We start from the raw sequence: 14,399 nt of genomic DNA, 5'->3' as shown, positions 1-14,399 counted from the left end.
AAAATAATTCATCTAAACTTCCATTAAGACCCAATCTGATTGAAATTTAAATTTTTAAGTTCATTCACCTTACCCTTTAAATGTTTAAAGAACCCATGTACAACCTGCTTGTAAAAATGAGTCAAAGAATGGGTCTTTTATTCATTCTAGCACCTTTAATTCCGAAGCACTGTGTTCTTATTCATCCGAATTAATCATGGTGTGTCGTGGGGAGCTGGTTCAGAAAAAAAAATAAAAAAGTGCATAAAGTACAATGCTTAGAGAATGGCTTGAGTAAATATGAAAAAATCTGCTTGAATAGCAGCTACAAATTGTCTCCGGTGAGGGGGGCTCCATACCAACCCCTATATAAAGGATAGTTGGCATACTAAGTGACTCGCCACAAAATTCGCAATGGCCCTTCCGAAATTGTCCACAAGCTTCCTCCCTCCTCAATTCACCATAACCAGCCCTCTCTCTTATTCTTTAGGCACCTCTGCTCCTCCTTTGCCGCCACCTCCTCCGGTGCTCAATTCCTGACATGCACTTTGAAGATTGAAGCTCAAGAGATCGGGAGACGATCGGCGAATTGGCAACCTAGCGTTTGGGACTACGACTTTGTGCAGTCACTCGGTGTTGATTACGCGGTAATGAATTTTCTTTTGTTTTTTGAGCATAAAACCCATAAAAAAAAAAAAAAAAGACATGTTTAGTGACCGAAGTGCACCGTTTCCCTAATTTCTATTTACTTTGATGGGACGAGTCCGTAAACCCCAAAACGGCATGGAAACACAGGACAAACTGTACTTTGAATCTGATTTATGGATGTATACATCTTGTGTACTTCTGTATACGATTTATATATGACGTTCGAGATATGTAAAATCAATTTGCACATTCATCCATTGCCACAGTATCAAATGTACGGCCACCCACAGCAATATTCTATAGGAGATATCGATAAACCTGGTCAAAACGGCATATTTTCAACAAAAAAGGCAAGAGCTCAACAGTGCTTGTGCATTGACTTTGATCAAGTTCTCATTTTTCCGAGTTTTTCATGTGCTAGGAGGATAAATATTCGGAGGAAGCCCAAAGGTTGAAGAAAGAAGTCAAGGGTCAATTCGACAGGAGATGAATTCGGTGGCCAAGCTCGAGTTCATTGACGTGGTTCAAAGACTAGGACTAGGATACCAATTTGAGACAGAGATCAAGAATGCTCTAAGTTCCATCTATAACAACACCGAAGTTGCTCAACTTTTGGATGATCTCGATGCCGTTTCCCTTCGATTCCGGCTACTTAGACAACATGGATTCAACGTATCACAAGGTACTTGCCAACTGTTAATTTTTTGTGAATTATGTCGATGCATCAAAATTTACCCTTCCATTGCTTTAGATGTGTTTCAAAGGTTTATGAGCAAGTCAGGCACATTCAACGAATCCCTCAATGAAGATGTGAAGGGGCTTCTTGGCCTTTATGAAGCTTCTTTTCATGTATTGGAAGGTGAAACCATACTCGATGAAGCTTGGACCTTTGCTTCCAAGCATCGAAGGATCTAAACCTTGATGAAATTCCCACTAATTTAGTGAGCCAAGTGGATCATGCATTAGAAATGCCAATCCACTGGAGGCCAAACAGGTTGGAGGCTCGGTGGTTCATCGACATGTGCGAGAAACAGCAAGACATGATCCCCTCTTTGCTACGATTGGCTAAATTAGACTTCAATTTAGTGCAATCAATCTACAGAAAGGAAGTCAGCGGTCTGGCAAGGTACACAATCAATCTGGCAGCATGGGAGTGCATTTTGATTGACTTAATTATCATATGACAATTTTTTCAGATGGTGGGTTGAACTTGGGGCGAACAAGATGACCTTCTGTAGGGACAGGCTAGTGGAAAACTATTTTTGGAGCAGTATTATGGTTTTCGAACCTCAGCACACAGCTTTTAGAGAAATGAATGGGAAGATCGCTAGTATGGTGACACTTATCGATGACGTTTATGATGTATATGGGACGCTGGAAGAGCTTGAGCTCTTAACGGATTTCATTGTCAGGTTTGTCTAGTATCACCACTGTCATCATTTTCCCTTGTAACTATTATTGCCAAGAAAAAAAGATGGAATTAATTAGTCTATGAATGCGATGGAAAAAATACTAAAAATTATATATTGCCAAATATATTCTTCAATGCGCTTTGGACATATCATGGTGGTTTGGGCTAATAAAATAATGGTTGGCATTAATTTTCATTATTGTTATTGAATGACGGTAAAATTCATAAAATTGCTAAAATAGTGATAACTCATTAAGGTGGGACATCACAGACATCGATAGGCTTCCTCCAACAATAAGGGATAGTTTCATGGCCTTGTACAACACGACCAATGAAATTGGGTATTGGACAATGAGAGAACGAGGAATCAACCCCATCCCTCACCTGCAGAAAGTGGTAATTTCAACTTGCTAAATCTTTTACCCAGTAATTTTTAGTCCATGTCAGTCAGCTCATTTTTCTACTTCTAACTTTCGTTATGACTTTACTTTGAACGTTTGAGAATCCGAAAGAGTATGAGAAGAGAACGTCCCTCGACTTGGTCACCGACTCACTTTTCCGAGTTTCAATCCTATAGTGGGCCGATGAATGCAAGGCGTACCTGAAGGAGGTCCATTGGTGCAGCAAGGGCATTAAACCGACCCTGAAGGAATACATGGATGTTGCGACGTATTCAGCCGGAGGGCTGGTTATGCTGTTGGCCAGTTACTTCCTAACCACGGACAAATTGACGGAAGAGGACTTAATTACGTGTCGAAAATCCCGAGCATCATGCATTGTTCTAGCAAGATGCTTCGACTCATCAATGATTTCAGTACATCATCGGTAACTTACTTTTATATTGTTCTTCTCCTTGTAAATAGTGGCTAATAAGAAAAAAAGAGTACATCTTCTTTTTTGTTTCTTTGATTCGAAAGTGGGATGAGTATTTGGATTTATGCTTATAACCAAACAATAATTGTCCATGCTTAGTATGAATTGGCACGAGGAGACAACTTGAAGGCGCTGGAATGCTACATGAATGAAACCGGCACGTCGGAAGAGGCCGCGCGAGAACACATTATGCATATGGTGCGTGAGGCCTGGAAGTGGATGAATAGAGCCGTGTTTGAAGACTACCCGATTCCCGGATTAAGGCCTTTTCTTGGTGCCTGTTTAAACCTGGCACGAGTTTCTCATACTTTTTACCGATATGGAGATGGATTCGGCCTTCCCAATAATGATACCAAGGACTATCTTGTGTCAGCTATATACAAACCCGTGCCCCTTGATTAGGGATGCATTATTGACCAGTGGTCTTGCTTATGGAAAGACCCTTTGATCTTATGTGTCTTTCTTAGTTTTTGGGATGTCTCTGTGAGCTCTCAGATGTCGAAACTATTTTACATGAAGTCTATTGATGAGCTTGAGCATAGAAGCACATGCTATTCCGTGCTTTGTGTGGTCGCTGATTATGTAATCACAAATTATATTCGTGGCGATCGAATTTTTATATTATGTTGAATATTTAGCTGTTTGTACTGGATAAAAATTGAAAAGAAAAGGAATATAGAGGAGAAAATAAAAAATAAAAAATAAAATCGATCGACTTTGACCGACGCTGGTTCAATGCCAATTTGAAACGGTGGCTGTACAGAAAGTTCTCTTCTACCATTGAGTTTCATTGAAACGGTGTTACAAAGATCCTCCAACGTCAGAACAGTGCGAGGCTATTTTGAAAGGTTGAAATGTCGATTGATTAGATTGGACCGAGTTTTGTGTTCTTCTCCAACAATACTGCTATCTTTCTATAACGTTCTTTGGGTTTTGAATTCATAATCAAAAAAACTTTGAAATTCATTATTCTACAGACCTAAAAAAAAAGGGGACTACGTTATTGTATTCCTACGTGAGACATTATATCTTAAAGTCAATACTTTCATTGAAACCGTTTGCACAATAATAAGAATGTAACTATCTAGAAAGTATCCTGAAAAAATGTCTTCACTCGTTCCAAAAACATCCGAGTTAGGATAAAGCTTTTGGTGTGTCGTCGACAAATCAGGTGCATACTACCATCACAAGTCAATAACAAAGACGGATGGCTGTTATCGATAAATTAGAATCGGTGCAAGCTGGAAATCGATAGTGCAAAGGAAAGATGCCAGTTGATCATGAAATCGATAAAGATTGCAGGAATAAAGATGAAGCCAAATGGTAACTGCTTATGGATAGGACCCCACAATTCACCATTGTTAAGGAACAGAAGCATAATAAAACAGAGTTCGAAACAGAGCTTGTGGAAGTAAAGAAGGATAAAGAACCAAAGGTTGAAGACTGTATTGCTGCAAGAGTGATGATAGCTACGCCGTCTATGCGTGAACATGGAGCTGTTGCGAAGAATAGATTTATGCGTGAAGTCAGAAGCTCGACTCTGACCTCTACTGGAAACACAGCTCAGAGCTCCAAGTGTTCTTGTACACGTGCGTTATTATTAGAGAACAGTTATTCAGTTTTTACAAACATAACAGAATCTGTTAAATTCTGTTGTCGTCTTTCTCTACTTCATTTTTGTATTCTTGCGTTGATATAAAAAGTGGAGAGAGATAGATACAGAAGGTGTGTGATTGAGCTCTCAGAGAAATGTATTGCCTTTGTTCATGAAATACAAAGAATTATTCGATTCTTTCAATTCTCTTCCTTTTTGCATTCTCTGTTCATCTTCTTCACAACCATGAAATAGAATTAACGGATAAGAAATTTTTAAATAGTTATGCCGATCACGCTACTAAAATATCTCATGTTATTTCTCCTAATGCTTAAATTTTGATCTAATTTAGTAGAAGAGACTATTGATTGGGAAGATATATTAATTGGGCAATTGCACGTTAAAAGATAACCGCACCTTCAAGCACTAGATATACAGAGTTTCATCTAGAAAGCACAAAAATGGGGTTTGCAGGTTCCTGTAGCCTTGAGTGTTTCAAGGGGTGACTGCCAAATCGGTCAAGCGTTCTTTCTCGCCCATCTCAATCAATCGCGAGTAATGCAAGATTGGATTCCCGTTTCCCGAGGCCATTAGCGTAACCCAAAATAGATGCCAACTGTTCAATTTCTTTCCACACCTTCTTTTTTCTTTTTATTGCAATCTCCGGCTTTCTTTTAAAATGTCAACCTCCAAGATTAAAATTTATAATTTTCTCTGTATAAGCCCCTTTTCACCCTATATCTTATGTGCATGATAGAATGTTTCGTGACCTCTGCGAGGGGACTAGAGATGAGGCCCGTTCATTTCATGGAAAATATAAAATTTTCAAAAATTATTTTTTAGGAAGCTATTTTTCAGAAAAATAACCATATATTTCCAATGTTCGATTAAAATTTTAAAATGAACTAAAAAGTATTGCCCGCTATTTAGTAAGGAAAATCTTTTCCTGCATACACTCATTTTTAATATTTTTTATTTTTAAAAATTGGTTTTTTAACTTTTTAATTTTTCTTTTCTTTCTTTCTTTTTTTTCTTCTTCATTGGCCTTGGACAATCGCCAGCTATGGCAATGGCCAGCAATCGGCCATTAGCAAGCTCCAACCTCGCCCTAGGCCAGCAAGGCACCAGAGTCCAACACGGTCAAGCCTCACTAGATTGGGCAAAGCCCAAGCTCGACTTCGCCAGAGTGAGACGAGGCTCGAGCTAGCCTCAGTGGTCGTCGCCGGCCACCACTCTAGTCGGCGATCGACCAAGGAAGAAGAAAAGTAAAATCAAAAACTCAATTTAAAAAAAAAAAAATTAGCATAGAAAAGATATGTAGCTCTCACAAATTTAATATAATCAACTTTTTATGTCGGTGGTCCCTTAAAATGTTTTCTTTTTTGAGGTATGATCCACGTGAAATGGACAACGTTGTTGTCCACCCTTTCGTAAATACAGGCCTCCATGCAAACTGGTGGTCCATAGATCGTTCTTTTAAAACATTTTTTTTGTGGCCACAGGACAAATGATTGTTATCCTGCAAGCCTGACGGTGGGACTTGGATCACATGTGCTGAACTTGCAACAAATAAAACGTGTTTCCCAAGGGATTGTGATATCAGTGTCGGTATAACTCTGTGCACGTAGAAACAATGAAATGCAATGATTAGAGAATGGCTCGAGCGAATAGAAAAATTCGCTCCAATAGCAGCTACAAACTTCCTTCATGATTGATGCTCCGCAACAACACCTTTATATAAAGGATGGTTAGTATACAAAGAGATTCGCAACAAATTTCGTGATGGCTCTTCCTTTAATGTTCAAAAGCTTCCTCCCCTCCTCAATTCGTCATAACCAAACCTCTCTGTTTTTCTTTAGACACCCTCGCTCCTCCTCTCCCTCCTCCTCCACCTCCTCCGGCCCTCAATTTATGACGTGTGCTATGAAGATTGAAGATCAGGAAAATGTGAGACGCTCGGCGAATTGGTAGCCTAGCGTTTGGGACTATAGCTTTGTGCAGTCACTCGGTGTTAATTACTTGGTAATGATTTTCTTCCTTTTTTAGCACAAAAACTTGGGGGAAATTATCAAGAAAGTTGAGTTCTAAAATTTTTGACAATTTGCCAATAAATTCCATTTAGTAAATTTTGGCCGAATATCGCTAATATAGATGATTGCCATTTTACTTGGTACGACCGGTGTCTTGCGTAGACAATTTTTATATTTTTATATTTTTGTATTTTTGTATTTTTTTCTTTCTTTATTTTTCCTTTTAAGTCGCTAGTGGTTAGTCATGGGCCATTGGCCATAGGTGAAAGTTCGTGAGTGCTAGCCTTGCCTGGGTGAGATACACCCCACCCACCACAAGCAAGGGCGAGTGCCAACAAAGGCCCCTCGCTAAATCTAGTGAGGCCGAATGTCACACCCCGATCCTCAGGCACGCACCCATCCCTCACCTTGGTCGATTAATAGCGACGTCCCAGGACACATCGTCGACCCTTTCATTTTAATACGCACGCGGAAGTATATAATAATAATCCCCAAACAATAAAGCAATGGGATAGACAAGTAAAACTAAAAGCTTGAACTTGAAAACCAACACACTTATATACATATATAACAACTCAGTCATATAAATACATATACAAGCCATGCTAAAAGGTCGGTTTCTACTCAAACAAGTTTAACAACAAAAGTCATCAGATAGGAGTGGAGTTTCAATCCTCATCATGATCTTACTCTGGATCATCCTCGGGTCCTCCTCTAGGTACTCCTCTTCAGGTTCTATCATCTTGGGACTTGAAATGTTGTCCCACAACTAGGATCAAACTACGTCTCAGCAAGTTCTACCCCCCTAAGACTCGATTAGGAAGCCAATACACCTTAGGCTGCCTAAGCACAACACGAGTTAGAAGACTTACCTTGACCTCAGTTCCATCCTGTAAGTCGGTATATATATCAAATATACACAATCACATCACATTACCCAATCAGATCGAATTATCGATCAATCGACTTAGTTGATTGCATGTCATCACGACCTTCCCATGGTCGGTACATTCAATACTATCTATAAAGTCCGACCTTAATCTAGGACTGCTCACCCAAAGCTGAAAAATATATAGTATAGCTCACCCAAAGCTGATAATATAATATATTGTACATATGCTCGCCTAAAGCTAAATGATTAGGGCCCCAGGCCATCATAGTATACTATATATATATGATTGCCCAAAGCTGATAATATGTGCTCACCCAAAGCTGATACTATGGTATACTATTTATATGTTTGTCCAAAACTGATAATAAATTACTCGCCCAAAGCTAAATGATTAGGGCCCCCAGGCCAAGATAGTATACCAGTTTCATCATTTTTTATCATACCCAATAAAAATAGCCGTGTGTGGTACACGATCGGCTTTAGCCAAAATATAATACTTTCACTTCCACAATTTCCACCATTTTATATGATCCACCAAAATATTTTTGGCGTTGTAAACCAACGCTCGGTTAATTTCCAATCAATTACCAAAATTGATTAATTTAGGAATAAAATCCTAAAAACACCATTAAATCAATTTAACACAAATTAACGCTCAAATAAATAAACAAACTGCACTATGATAATTAGCATAAAATTCCAGTCATCAGCTATCTCAGCCTAATTTCCGGAAATTAATTAATTAATTACGAAAATTATTAAATAATTGCAATAAATCCAACTTAGGCCCGTTATAGCCTAATTGGAAGCCAAGACAAGCCCAGAAAATTTCCGAGACTCGTTCAATAAATATTATGACTTGTCTACTTGCTAAATACACTAACCATTTGCCTAACATGCATTGATAAGTCTCTAATTTAATTACTCTAATCTAATATATCCACATAATTGCACTTAATTAAATCTAATCAACCCCTAAGTGTCACGTCCTGGGACGCGCGCACATCCTTCTACTTGGTCGATTTTAGAATGCGATATCCCAGACTATGTATCGCCGACCGCTTTGCTTTATTTAAGACACGGAAGTAGTTATAAATCCCCAAATAATAAAACAATGGGATAGAAAGTAGGCCAGTATTTTTTTTGAAATTCATAACCACACTTTCATTAACAGCACAACTTATAGTATATTTACAATACTATTCACAACATACTTGTCTCACACCTATCTATGCTAAGACAAGGTTTAAAGGGATGGGATCTCACCACATCCTTAGGGTTATAATCAAGATCCCTCTCTAGATCTTCTTCTTCTTCAAAGTCTTTCTCCCCTTCAGGTTCCTCTTCCTTAGCTTAAGCACCATCAGGGTCCCGAAATGGTTACATCATTAGCATACTAAAAAGACGGAATTTCCGGAAAAATAATTAATTAATTAATTAATTTCGAAAATAAATAAATAAATATTAAAAATCCAATTTAGGCAAGGATTAGTGAGCAAAACTCACTTGCTTTGCGAAGACCGGTTTATCGCGACGGGCTGGCGTCGAGCTGAGGGCACGCCACAGGGAAGACTGAAGATGGGAGCTGCTCGTGGACGCTGCTTCGCTGGCCTCGGTCTTCGTGAACTCCACGATATGCACGGGCTGAAGACGTTGGACTCCCGGTGGAGCTGCTGCAGGGATCTTCGACGGCGAAGATCTCGAAATCCGAATTCTCGACGGCGTCGACGGACACTTCGAGACGCGGACCGGGCCCAAAGGCCTTGCAAGCCCACGGCAATTTGCTGGGCTGGGTTGAACTTGCGGTTGAACTTGGTTTCGCGGGCTTGGGCTTGGAATTGGACTTCTAATGGGCTGGACCCAAGACTGAAACTTGCAGGCCGAATTCGCTGGGCTTTGAAATATTCACGTGGGCTGAAACCTAGGCTTGAAGATGACCTTCACGTGGGCTGGCCAGACTTCTTCGCTGGCTTCAAGGACTGAATTTCACGTGCGGCAACTTGGGCTTCGAGCGTGGGCTGGCGCGACAAGACCGAAGCTGTTTCGGTCGAATTGCTGCTAGATAAGGGAGCAGCGAAGGAGAGGAGCTCGATCTTCGTTGCTGGCGGAAGAGAACGGGCAGCTGGCGCACGGTGGAGGTGGAGAGGTCAACAATGGCTTCGGGGTTGGTGCTGCTGACTGAAGGAGACACAAAATAGTGGAGAGATGCGGCTAGATGCAGGCTTCGTGGAGCGACTGAGCGGATAGAGAGAGAGGAAGCAGCTTCGGTGGGTAGTGTCGTGGACGACCGAACGTAGGGATGGCGAAGAGAGCTGCAGCGTGGCGTCACGGGCGTGAATTCGGTGGAGAGATGAAGGGAAAAATTGAAGTTGCCGGGAAATGAAAACAAAACCGAAGCCCACGGAAAGGAGAGATCGCTCGAGTGAGGAGGGGAACGGATGAGCGTGCGGGAGAAGTCAGCTGGGAGGGGGAACAAAAATCACCAACCTTAGCCAATACATTGAATGACTTGGTCCCACAAGCTCTCAACCTAATCCCTCTTCTCCCCTAATTCTTTCTAGAAGGATAATTCCACCATTAATCAACTTTGAAGCTAAAATTTGTAGCCTTCAACCATAGCTCCGAATTTCCCAACTTTAAAATCAATTTCTTCACTCAATTTCCCAAATTGAGATCCAATTTCAATGAAGAAAATCCCAAACAATTTTCTGTAAATCCCGACACTCAAAAGCTTGGCTTGGAAGTCCAAATTTTCTTCAAATGAGCCCATCCGAATTTCCTTCAATTTTCCTCAACGTCCAAATCAATTTTCCATGAAAATCTCAGAATCTCCGAAATTCTTCGGAGGATGAGTCGATGTTCCTAAAATAGGTCGTGACATGACAGAACTTTCAATTTCTAAAATCGGACTCGAATTCACGGTTAATTTCCATGCAGTGCATTTTTAGCATGACTTAAGCTACCCGGTAGTTTTTAGAAACTTTTAGTGCAATGACCCGTGGTCGATTTTTTTCGAGCCATAATGAACCCACTCAACACATTGGCGACTCTCGATTTTCGTGAAAATCTCGATGATTCAAATACGGACACAAGGTACCAAAACGACAGAAGAATCAGTCTAGGATTGGCCGACGAGAATTTTCCAATTTAGTGGTGTCACCCACGATTAGCCACACCTCTCAGTTGAACAGACCTATCTCCAATTTCAAATCGATTTTATACTGTATCGTAACGGCCTCTAAAGATGAGCACGGTCGAGAAGTTGATTCCTAATCAAATTCTCAAGTCTATTGCCTTAAAATTCCTTAATAGCTTCCCTGAATATCCTAGTTATCTCGAAAGTGATCAACTCTAAAAACAGCCCTATAGGTGCGTTAATGAAATGCCTGATTTATTCAATAGAAAACATGATTGAAAATCTGGGATGTCACACCGAACCTCGCCCAAGCCAGGGTAGTATCCACGAGCATCGCCTAGGTGAGGGTGAGGCTTGGCGAGCCTCGCACTAGCCTAGCTAGGGTTGGCTTTGCCAAATTTGGCAAGGGTAGCCTTTGCCCTTGCTCAAGCTAGGGCAGTCTAGCCAAGTCCCACCCTTGTTAGATCTAGCAAGAGAGACCCTCACTAACCATCACCCAACAACTACCGCTAGCAAAAAGAAAAGGAAAAGAAAAAGAAAGAAAGAATTCATAAAATATATTTACAAATTGTCCACATTAGTGCTAAATATGTCGCGTAGGATGGCCAGTGTTCACATCAACGATTTCCTGTCAAAATTAGCCATGTGGACTCCATGAGCAAGTTCTCGAAAGATTTAGGACTAAATCGACCAAACCAAACATATTATAATTTAATTGACACAAGTGTAATAAGTTTAAGCTTTTCTTGATAATTTTTCCCAAAACCCAGTAAGTTCTATAGAAAATATTCACATTCGATCCTAATTTCTTCTTTTTTTTTTTAAATGGTCCTTGAGCTTGTGTAAATTTCCTATCAAATTTTTTGGTCTTTGGTTCCGGCAATTTGAAGCTCATGCGTATGTCAATGCTAGCAGAATGTGGAAAAATTTGAGACCGTTGTGGATATTCAATTTGCGAAACTACAATAACAATAGCCCAAGATAACTGTAAGCAAATTTCAGTAACATTTTATTCCATGATGGCACTGCTAATTTGAATAGCAAACCTTTTTTTGGCATCGATCAATACCTTGGCCTCACTTTGCTAGAATTAGTGACGGAAGAACAGAAATTCCACAAGTTCGAGCACTTGATTGTGCAAATTGTAAGTTTAAGGATATTACTGACTACAAAAACAACATAAGTACAGCAACTGAATGTATACTTTTTTCCTATTTTTTATGTACTTCAATGGGATGAGTCCACAAACACAAAAACGACTTAGAAATAAAAAGAAAATCGTACTTTGAATTAGATTTATGGATGTTTACTTCTTATATTCTTCTATATATGATTTATGTAAGACATTCAAACGAGAATCGATCTGTTTTCATACAAGAGGCATTATTGAACTCTGCTTATGCATTGACTTTGTTTCGGATCTCATTTTATGGGTTTTTCATGGGCCTAGGATGATGAATATAGGGTGCAAGTCCGAAGGTTGAAGGAAAAAGTCAAGGGTCTATTCGACCAGGAGATGAATCAGCTAGCCAAACTCGAGTTCATTGACGGGGTTCAAAGACTAGGACTAGGATATCATTTCGAGATTGAGATCAAGAACGCTCTTAGTTCCATCTATAACAACATTGAAGATACTCAACTTTTGGATGATCTTTATGCCACTTCCCTTCGATTCCGGCTTCTTAGACAACATGGATACACCGTACAACAAGGTATTCACTAATTAGTTAACCTTTTGTAAATCATGTTGATGAATCGAAATTTACCTTACCATTCCTTTTATTGGAAATGTAGATGTGCTTCAAAGGTTTATGAACAAGATTAGCACATTCAACGAGTTGCTCCACAAGGATGTGAAGGGGCTTCTTAGCCTTTATGAAGCTTCTTTCCATGGATTGGAAGGTGAAACCATACTCGATGAAGCTTGGAACTTCGCTTATAAGCATATGAAGGATCTAAACCTCAATGAAGTTCCCACTACTTTTAGTGAGCCACATGAATCATACATTAGATATGCCAATCCATTGGAGGCTCAATGGTTCATGGACATGTATGAGAAACAGCAAGACATGATCCCCTCTTTGTTACGATTGGCTAAATTAGACTTCAATTTAGTGCAATCAATCCACAGGAAGGAAGTTAGCAATCTGGCAAGGTATACACAAGTATTCTTTAAATGTTCATAAATGCAGCCAACATCACGTTTGAGGTGGAATCCACGTAGGAGCGCAATTTGATTTGATTTTATTTTTTTTGATCGGTTAGCGCATTTTGATTGACTTTGTCATTTTATGACAAATTTTTCAGGTGGTGGGTTGATCTTGGGGCGAACAAGATGACCTTCTATAGGGACAGGCTAGTGGAAACTATTTTTGGAGCAGTATAATGATTTTCAAGCCTCATCATACAGCTTTCAGAGAATTGAATGCAAAGATTGGTTGTATGGTGACACTTATCAACGACGCTTATGATATATATGGGACGTCAAAAGAGCTTGAGCTCTTAACAAATTTCATTGTCAGGTTTGTTTAGTGTCACCACCATCATCATTTTCCCTTGTAACTGTTATTGCCAGGAAAAAAGACAAAATTAATTAGTTTGAACGCAATCGAAAAAATATGAAAAATTATATGTTATGAAACAAATTCTTTGATGTGTTTTAGACATATCATGTTTTATGTCAACTTGTTTTTCTTCTATGTGATTGACTGGTTTGGGCTAATAAAGTAACAATAGGCACTAATTTTCATTATTATTACTAAAAAACGTATTGAGTCATGATAAAATTCATAAGATTGTTGAAATTATGATAACTTATCTAGGTGGGACATCACAGACATAGATAGGCTTCCTCCAACAATAACAGATAGTTTCATGGCCTTGTACAACACAACCAACAAAATTGGGTATTGGACGATGAGAGAGCGAGGAATCAACCCCATTCCTTACCTGCGGAAAGTGGTAATCTCGACTTACTAAATCTCTCACCTAATAATTGCTTGTCCACATCAGACAAGTCATTTTTCTACCTCTAACTTTCGTTATAACTTCTCTTTGAACATTTGAGAATCCCAAAATGTAGGAGAAAAGAACATCCCTAGACTTGGTCATTGACATACTTTTCGAATTTCAATCCTATAGTGGGCCGATGAATGCAAGGCATACATGAAGGAGGTACATTGGTACAGCAAGGCCATTAAACCGACACTGAAGGAGTACATGGACAATGCGGTGGATTCAATCGGAGGGCTGGTGTTGCTGTTGGACAGCTACTTCCTAACCACGAATAGATTGATGGAAGAGGGACTTGAACACGTTTCAAAAATTCCAAGTGTCATGCACTGTTCTAGCAAGATCCTTCGACTCAACAATGATCTCAGCACATCATCGGTAACTTAATTTGACATTTATTTTTCTCCTTGTAAATAACCACTTATAAAAGAAGAGTACATCATCGGAGTGTTCACGATGATGTTCTATTTTTTTTTATTATTTGATACACATGTGATATGAATAATGGAACTTATATTTGGCACTTGTCAATGTCATCCAATTAGTATGAATTGGCACGAGGAGACAACTTCAAAGCATTGGAATGCTACATGAATGAAACTAGCGCTTCAGAGGAGGCCGCACGGGAACACATCAGGCATATAGTGCACAAGACCTGGAAGAGGATGAACAAAGACGTGTTTGAGGACTACCCATTTCTAGGGTTCAAACCTTTCCTTAGTGCCTGTTTGAATTTGGCACGAACTTCTCAGTTCTTTTACCCCTCGATTAGATATGCATTATACACCAAGGTCTTGCTCTCCGAGAGAGCCTTTAATATTTAG

At 39.6% G+C, this 14,399-nt stretch overlaps 2 pseudogenes; both read left to right on the top strand.

The window, feature by feature from the left end:
- Nucleotides 1–393: 393 nt before the first annotated feature.
- Nucleotides 394–3,382, top strand: LOC120286765 (annotated as a pseudogene).
- A 2,905-nt stretch (nucleotides 3,383–6,287) lies between these two features.
- On the top strand, nucleotides 6,288–14,399 carry LOC104456489 (annotated as a pseudogene).

This window comes from Eucalyptus grandis, chromosome 8 (assembly GCF_016545825.1).
Source record: "Eucalyptus grandis isolate ANBG69807.140 chromosome 8, ASM1654582v1, whole genome shotgun sequence".
Taxonomy (NCBI): domain Eukaryota; kingdom Viridiplantae; phylum Streptophyta; class Magnoliopsida; order Myrtales; family Myrtaceae; genus Eucalyptus; species Eucalyptus grandis.
The sequence above is the reverse complement of the archived record's forward strand: the minus strand, read 5'-3'. Positions and strand labels throughout refer to the sequence as shown.